Source organism: Macrobrachium nipponense, chromosome 35, assembly GCF_015104395.2.
Source record: "Macrobrachium nipponense isolate FS-2020 chromosome 35, ASM1510439v2, whole genome shotgun sequence".
Classification (NCBI taxonomy): Eukaryota; Metazoa; Arthropoda; class Malacostraca; order Decapoda; family Palaemonidae; genus Macrobrachium; species Macrobrachium nipponense.
In genome coordinates, this window is record NC_061096.1 from 57,934,329 (window position 1) to 57,944,053 (window position 9,725).

Here is a 9,725-nt window from a genome sequence, read left to right on the forward strand (position 1 = left end):
AATTTCATTAGATGAAACCATTCACATTGTACAAGCCAACAATTGACTTGAAATTCAAGCTTCCAGAGAATGTTGGTTTCAGCCTCCCACCGCAGACCCCACGCTGCAGCAGTAACCGATCGTGAGAGAGAGCCAGCGATTTTCCATCTCCCTGGGAGAGGCGCGAACTCGCGACATCTGAGCGGCATGCCACGACGGTAGCGACCATACCAGAGGACCAGCTATCGAGGAAAGTGTGAGTATCTGTGCCATTGTATATATTTTCTTCTTATAAGGAGCTGCACTTATTGTAGCTGTGCGTTTTCTAGTGTGAAAATTAACTTCTTAGTCAGTCTTGAACTTTGGAATGAGGCAGAGATCATCCTGAATTGACAAAAGGCGTTGCCAAATTACACCGAACAAACTTTGATGTTAGATAATAATTACAGTCGTCTTTGATAGTTATCGAAAGAACAGGTAATGTAGATATTATCATTTGGCTAAGAGACGCCTCACGCAATGTCATGTATGACATACCTAGAACTTATATATCTAGAATTTCCACAACATCAGTAAGGTGGTGTATCGATCAGTACACAGGTGGCATCAAATCAGATACGGATACTTAATTTGATGTTATTTTCACTATGATAGAGATGTTGTGCTTGTTTGCACAGCTAGTAGGTCGCAACTGATACCGCAGAAAGTAGTGGTAAGTCACTATCAAAAGATATTCAGCTTACACGAGTGATAAAAGGCAGTGCGGTGTTTAGGGAAATTCACCTTTCTTGTTTGAAAGATATTGCAGAATAATGCAGAAGTCAGGTAGTAATTAAATTTGTCTCCGGCTCTTATAGTTTTATATGGCATTTAAAAAGCGGATGGGGCAGTTTTCTAAAACATGGGTAGTTTTTTCGACTTGAAATGTTTCTTGTTGAATGCAGCTTGCAGTTTTAACAGTTCCGGCAAATGATACCTATATCAGAATCATGGTGATAGTTGCCATTTTTCCTATTTAAGAACTGAAATGACCACAGTAACTGTTTTATGTTTTATTTGCTTTTGATAAAATATTGATTCATAAATCATACTACATGTAAACTTATTTGAATAAGCGGTGTTCTTCAAGCCCTGGTTTAATTTTCAGTTGTTTGTATTTAGTACATTGCTGAATTTACTTCACTTCACTTTCCATAATTCTACAAGTCAATTTTCTGCCAAAAGTTTTGTATTAAATGAAGGAAAACTTATATGAAGTTGTTTTATTATCACTTTCCTTATACTAATTTGATAAGCGTTTACATGTATGGATTGATATTGTTTGCGACTATGCTCTTCTTATGGGTCAGAAGTTCCACGTAGCTTCCAACAGTGTCAGTATCACGATTTATGGGATGATGACATAACTGTTGTGTCTGTGCGTGCGGTAAGCACCGAGCCAGAGGTACAGGTGTGATGGCGTCATGTCTGTATTGATGATGTAGGCGGCTGTGGTATGATAATGATGATTGTGGCAACCCGGAGTAAGGGAGGAGGGTATGGTTTTGAGGGTTATGTCCCCTTGTGTGTGTGTGTGTGTGTGTGTGTGTGCTTGGGTATTATCCCGGTGCCACCCACGTAGAGGACAAATAATTGAACCAACACGCGTGAACCAAATGATTGTTGATTATGATGTAGCAGAACTCAGGTGTCCTGGAAAAAAAGCTGTTTACATTAAGCTGTACGTGTCTGGCACATTTTCCGATTCTACGTTTGTTAGTATGTATAAGTGTATATGTATACATACACGGGGGAACGGTTGATGGGAAAATGAATACAATTCTGCTCATTTCAGCGTTATACATAATGATTCGTGTATAACTCACTGACAGTGTTAGTTCTTAAAATCTATCACCAAGATTTTGAGAATCGTGGATTCATTATTGATAATTTCTGCAATTATATATAATTTATATATATATATATAATAATTGCATATATTATATATAATAATATTAAATTATATATAATTTAATATATTATTATATAAATTATATAAATTGTAGAAATTATCAATAATGAATCCATGATTCTCAAAATCTTTGTGATAGATTTTAAGAACTAACACTGTCAGTGAGTTACACACGAATCATTATGTATAACGCTGAAATGAGCAAAATTGTATTCATTTTCCCATCAACCTTCCCCCGTGTATATATACATATACACTTATACATACTAACAAACGTAGAATCGGAAAATGTGCCAGACACGTACAGCTTAATGTCAGCAGATTTTTTTTGTTATTCCGATATATAAATAAATATATATGTATATGTAGTATATATATATATATATATATATATATATATATAATATATATATATATTATATATATATATATGTACATATATGTATATATATATATATATATATATATATATATATATATATATATATATATATATATATATATATATTATACACACATACACACACATACTCGCAATGTCCTAAATTCTCCGTAAACATAAAATCAAGTCGCTCCGTGTAGATAACTGTCGCATACCATAAATGGTTTCCTCCAGGTATTGTTATTGTTTGGGGTGGGTGGGGCGAGATCAAAAAGTTTATTTTTATCGGTTCTTAATAAAGCCGTTGCTTCTAATTTAGGTTCGATACGGAACATCAAGGATATGGCGTGACACCTGTTTGGAAGCATCAATTTCTGGGAATGTTCGGAAAGGACTGGAGTACGAGGAAGTCATTATGGTGGACCGTCGGTAGTACCTGAATGGTTCTTTTAATTGCGGTGACTATTATAGATTGTTTGGGAAGCAGCGTCAGGTGAGGAGGAATCGGGAGCCAGCCACAGGTGGAATGAAATGAACTGCTAACCAATAAGATTTAACACGTGTTTTTTGGAGAAATGTATGGCAGACCACTGTTGTATTCGAATATGCAAGTATGTCATGCGGAAGGATATAAGTAAGCCATAAAAGTACTTGTATACTTATTTTCATGATTAGATTTTACCTCATTTGGTTCTGTCAAGTATTATCATCTATGTCTATTCTTAAGCTCAGTGAACTAACGTGTTATATGTTTTCCCCTACATTCATAGTTATCTAACAGCTTTATTCAGGAAAATGTTTCATATATCACTGATATCTGCATAGTTTTCTATCGCTTCAAATACGAAATCTCTTAATTGATATCGATGAAAATTCCACTGACCTAACTAGACAAAGCATCCCTCACGAATACGAACATTCAGGGCATAAAAAAAGTTACATTTCTAGTAAGTTTTTTTCATTAAAAATTGCGATTCACTTTTAATTATACACACAAATATACATGTATACGGTATGTAAAGACATATACAGATATATATTATAAAAATAAATAAGAATGATGATGAAGAACCTTCAAGAAATGTATATAAGTAGAAGCCACAAAAAAGTAACAAATGAAGATCACTGCCTATCTTTACGTGTAAAGATGGGCCCGTAGATAATTCAGACGCAAGACACAGAATGACAAGTAGTTAACTGAAAGTTGAAATTCTGCTTCTTTACAATTTCATGAATAATGTCATTTCTGTCCGCGAAGAAAAACGTTGAATTTGACAACTCGTCAATCAAGTAAGATTGCTTATTCGCAAAGCCAGAATTTTACCAGGCTCGAAATTTAGTTGAGAAAATACAAAATTTAATATTAAATTCCAATTTTCCTTTCAAAAAGAGTATATACAGTCTTTGAAAGAACAGAGCATCCAAACTGTAGTATGGCGCAAACTTTACTAAAACCTTTTGAAGATCAATGACTTCGTAAAACGATCCTGAATCGTTATAGATTACAAACAGCAATGTTCGTGTCCGCAAGATCTCATGCAGTGATTCCAACTAGATAAGAAAGAAAAATGATAAAGTCTACCATTACAGACACCCAACATAATCATCACTTACCTCGGGAATAACTCTAAGGGATTTAATCATATTTATTCATAGGTATAGTCTGGCCGCTACACATAAAATTTCATATTTATTACGTGAACACATATAAACATACGCACTATATATATATATATATATATATATAATATATATATATATATATATATATATATATAGAGGAAGGGAAAAGAGCGAGAGCGAGGAGAGAGAGAGAGAGAGAGAGAGAGAGAGAATATTTCAATACTATCAAACCCTTTTTCTACGACTGTGACTTCAATTAAGTGGAAATATAATAAATTCGGAGGTCACTGAGGCTATCAAAAATGAATGTTTCTGGTAATAAGCATTAGAATATATATGTATACTACCACAAACACATATACACATTTATATATGTGTATGTGTCAGTATGCATGCATGAGGGGGTGTATGTATGTATTTGTATATAAATAAGAATGACCTCTCTCTCTCTCTCTCTTCTCTCTCTCTCTCTCATATCAAACCTTACTTTCATGTAACAGAATGGTGACGGAAACGCAAGTGTTATGTTGTTTGGTTTTGAAGATTTCCTCATTATTAAACTTCAATTTCCTCCGTTCCACAATCCTGGTCCTACCCACGGTCTAGACAAGAGAGAACCTAGTCCGAGACCGTGGTACTACCCTACTCCCACCGTATGTGTGTGTGTGTGTGTGTGTGTGTGTACGTAGTTTTATAGTGAAAGAAACTTCTTTGCTTGCCTTACTTTAGCGGTTTTGGCACCATAAAATCATCTTTAAAATCTTTTAATGTCAACCTTGTTCTTTCTTATAACACGCCAACATAAAATGGCCCCAAGGAAAGCAACAACATAATATATCAAATTCCCTTTTTTTATATTGGCCAGTCTAGCAAGAATTTATCTGCAAGAATTAAACAGCATAAGTATTCTGTCAAAACTGGGCAAACATCCAGTGCAATAATTCAAGTGAAAACTCTCACAGGATAAACTGGAATGTCAGTTCAGTGATTGCTTGGTCGAAATATTTCTTTTCACGAAATCTTTTACAATTCACCATTATACAACTTACTTCTAATGGTAATTTTAACCTTAGCTCTGGCTTGTATTATTTGGACCCTTGTGTTAGTAAAATGTTTAAGAATGACCTCAAAGATAAAATCACGGACTTAATTACAAATTAGTTCACTTTACAAAAATTTTTATTGTTTACCAAAATGAGACTTTTTTTTTTTTTTTTTTTTTTTTTCTTTTTTTTTTTTTTTTTTTTTTTTTTTTTTGTTTTTTTTTTTTTTGCGGTCAGTCATCTCAATGTATAATCTTTTAATTGTCTTGTCCCTGCTTCAGAACAGATAGCATAGCACCTGCAGAGAATGGTGGAAGATTTTCAGAGTACTTGTAAGAGGAAGAAGGTGGAAATTTTTTTAAGTAAAGATACAGTAGGATAAGAAAAGTGGTTGACTCAGAAATATTATGAGGTCATGAAGATAATGACCAAAACTCGTACATAAATGAAAGTATTTGAAAAATATATAAAAAGAATGTTCATCTCACTCCTCTTTAAGGGAGTAAAGTTTAGTTGTAGAACGCATCACAAATGAAGCTGAAATGACAGATGATAGTGATTCATGATAGTTGGTTCAAGATAAAGCAGAACGACATGCTAACCAATAAAGTAATGATTCTCTACGCTTACTGTCATCAGGAAGGAACTCTCACAGGAGACGTGTGTGTTCTCAGGAGCCCTTGGCCAGAGAGTAGTAACTCGGGTTTAAGTGCCCATGAGTAGTGGGTATTTATAGTCGTCATAAAGCTATGTGCAAAAATGACTAGATAAATATTACAAAGCTTGACGTTTAGTACTTCATAACCTCCTTTTTCGTTTTCGGCAGAAGTGTCCACATCTTGCTCCAGGGTACTTGCAATCTTCGTACCCTGTGCCCGTGCTCGAAGAGAACGAACAGCAGAGTATTAGCTGGAATCAGAGTGTTGAATACTTAGTGGGAACATTCAGTCCAGAACAGCTAAGCGGATACAGGGGAACTCGTTTTCTGCCGTCATTAGATTAATAAGCGCCTAATTAGGATCTTGCATCACTTTTCTTATTTTCCTGCTGTTGGTTTATGACTTCAAGCTTGGAAGGGGTGGAGGTCATCATTGTTAGCAATTAGAGATCATCTAATAGACGTGAAACAAGATTTCATTTCCACCTGAAGAGCATGACGAAAATAATTACGGTTTCTGCAACATTCAAGTATGAATTTCATCTTGTTTAAATGGATATTACGACTTGGAACTAAATCTGTGATAGTGTTGATTTCTCTAAATGGTTTCATCATTATATATAAATTTTTAGTTTTTTTTGTTGAGGGCCCTACCCTTTATTTGTAATTTCCAGTTGGAAGTGGTAGGAAGAACGGAGTATAATCAGAGCGGGAAATTCATTTCTGTTAGCAAGAAACTGTTACATTTCTTGGGACGTCGACTTCCAAAGGTTTTTTCGGTTTCGAGGAATTCTGGCCTGTGGGTAAATGGCTCTGTAAATATTGCAATTTCATCTTCATTTATGCACAGTCGTACTTCATATGGGGGCTGTTACGAAATACTCCTGCTAATTCATATGTGAATGTTACCAAAATATAAGTAGGCTTAAATAAAAACAAGTAATCTCGTGGTTATATCCACGACAAGAAGCATTCCTATTTTGAAATAATACGGAAACGTTTTCATGCCGTGGTTATAGGACATACTACACATGCGTTTTCACACCATTTGTTCTTGTTAAGACCTTATTAACATATGAACATGATATTTTAACGAATTATATACTTCAGGAAACTTCTACACAATGAAATTTCCATTTTCTGCGATATAGGCATACATACAATAATTGTATACATACAATAATGTATGTATACAAGGCATTTGACCCTCTTAATATAAAACTTGATTGTCACAAGCCATGATCTGACTCGATCATGGCCCATTTCTGATTGTTCTTACTGTTCATGCATACGAATCATTCCTCGCCGAGTGTCTCTTCAGCAAATTCAAAGGCATTTTCATCAGGCCTCTCCCTTCACCCCGTGGGAAACTTCATTTGCGTATGGTTGCTATACCCTTCTTTTTTGCCTAACGTAGCTCTTCCCCTCCACAATATGTTAGGTATTTGTCTCTCCGCACCTGCCCTCGCCGTTTTTCTTCTCGCTCATATCCAGCTGTAATTCAGCAGAACGAACGCTTTTTTTTTTTTCCCCGGACCAAAGCAAGTAACAGAGGCACTTCTCCCCCCCCCCCCCCCCCCCCCCCCCCACAACCCCCCCCCCCCCCCCCCCCCCCCCCCCCCCCCCCCCCCCCCCCCCCCCCCCCCCCCCCCCCCCCCCCCACCCCCCCCCCCCCCACAATTACCTGGAGAAATAAGGTGGCTTATATTGATAGTTATGGGAGGAGTTCCGCCCCGCCGAGATCGCAAGCTGCCACTTGAAGGGACCGTGCAATGCCCGAAAAAGGCCGAACTTCCAATCCTGGGCCTTTTTTTGTTTTCATATTAGCATGCTCTTCGTATCAACATATGGTGTGCTTATTATGACTTTATCGTGTGGAATGGGCCCCCATTATTTCCCCATAGCACCTTACTATGGATGTAATTGCACATCCATCCATCTTGGGCATTCCTTGCTACCTGTCCCGTCCGCTGCTGCTGCTGCGCTGCCTTCCGCTTTTGCCCATCATGCCCATCATCATTTCAGGCTCCACATCACTCATCAGAACTTTACGAGGCTTTATCTTGACATGGCATCTCTATATCCACCTCCTTATCATCATTATTCTCATCTGATGCGAATCGCTTGGGATTTTAGCACACGCCACGTTGATGCTCTCTCTCTCTCTCTCTCTCTCTCTCTCTCTCTCTCTCTCTACTCTCTCTCTGAAAAAAAAATACCTGAAGCGGTGAAAGCCATAAGATGGGGAAATTGTAGAAAAAAATTTAAACCATCTATTTATCACCACAAGAGTGCTCGCGGTCATAAGAAAGAAAAAGTACAAAAATGCAAAACCGAATATTTGAAAAAACGGCTTACGAAAATCGAACTTTTCATCCTATTGCTTAAAGTCTCTTATTTAGAGCGTATGTGTATGCAGTATTGACGAGGTCGATGAAAAGGGGCAGCGCAACCCAACCGAGGTATTAATAAATAAGTGAGGTCTTTAAAACCCGATGCTACGTATTGACATCCTGCACCTTAACAGATTGGCAGTGATAGGATTTAGCGAAAATGGATGTCACATGCGTACATAATATATATATATATATATATATATATATATATATATATATATATATATATTATATATATATATATATATGCGTGCATATATACTATATGTACGTATGTATATATATGAAAAGAATATTTTTTTTTAACAAGGGTGTTTGACATTGATTGTGCACTTAAAAGTCTGGCGTAGCAGGGCATTTTGTCCCACTGTTAGGGGAAACGACTTTACATATTGTATCTATCATTCTGTCTATCTTCTACTTATAGTTCTTATATCTACATATATATTTTATACATTATAGCAAAATTAAATTAAAGTGAATGTTCTTTCATCAGCTTCGCCCTAAGAGGTACATCAGCAATGCATCGAACACAGCAGAATGAAGAATATTGTACACATTTGCAGGGCGCTGCCTAAAATAAATACGGGATTTGAGAAAAATGTTTCCTTCTTTCTCCTAGAGAGAGAGAGAGAGAATCACACATTATACCTTTGCGCGTAGATCATCGGAGGAAACTGTGTTTTTGCATCAGCGGAGCCTTTGTGTTACACAGCTTCAATTATGGCGAAGGAGCCATCTTGGGAGAACACTTTGCAAGAGCAGTTATCTTTTAACAAGGAGCAACTTGGGAGTAAGTAGACCCAGTGAACTGTTGACCTCTTAAACCGCATCTCAGGAGCTACGGCGGAGGCAACAAAAAGAGCTGTCGGCAACACGTGGTGGCTTTAACTACGTTCGAAAAGCAATGCGCTCTGCATGGCGTGGATGGTGTTACATAGATGCAAATCTTCCACTTTATGGAAATGCAATAACTACATATAAACCGAATACGGAAGGACGTCGCAATACATAAGATTGCTGACGTCAGTTTTCCACGAAGAGACAAAACAAAATTATCTGGTCATGACTCGTTGCGTGTTTATGTACAAATGGTTTGTGAGTAATTACGTGCATAATTGACCGACTGTTTCCTGTGTAAAGATTGCAGAGAGAGAGAGAGAGAGAGAGAGACTCAATATTCTTCTTACTGCCCACAGTTTGCACGATTTTGATAAAACATGCTTCGATTCAGGCTGCTTTTGCACAACTGGAGAATGACTGGGAAAAGTTCCACGAATTCTTCGGATTCCGTAAGATGCTCTTACCTGAGTTACTTGGAATCTGTAACAATGCGTCAGGAAAGGGAACATTCGTCATTGCGTGAGAAATGAGCCAGGAGGATAAAGGAATGCGCCATGTGTTTGCCTGCCTAAGTATGACCTTCTTAATTGGCTTTTAGTCTTACAGCACTAATGTTTCTGCTTGACGATGGTTTATAGCTTGAATGCAGTGCAGCTGGACAAAGAAAAACAATAAAGAAGAAGAAGCTGGAAAAGAAGACGACGACGACGACGAGAGACAACAGAGGGGAAAAAAACTCGTACTAAAATACTTTTTATCTCGCAGAGTTTTTTCTCTCTTTTCATATTCTGTGATTTAATGTTCCTTGCAGAACATGATTTACAGGTAGGAGAGATAATAGCTTCTTTTA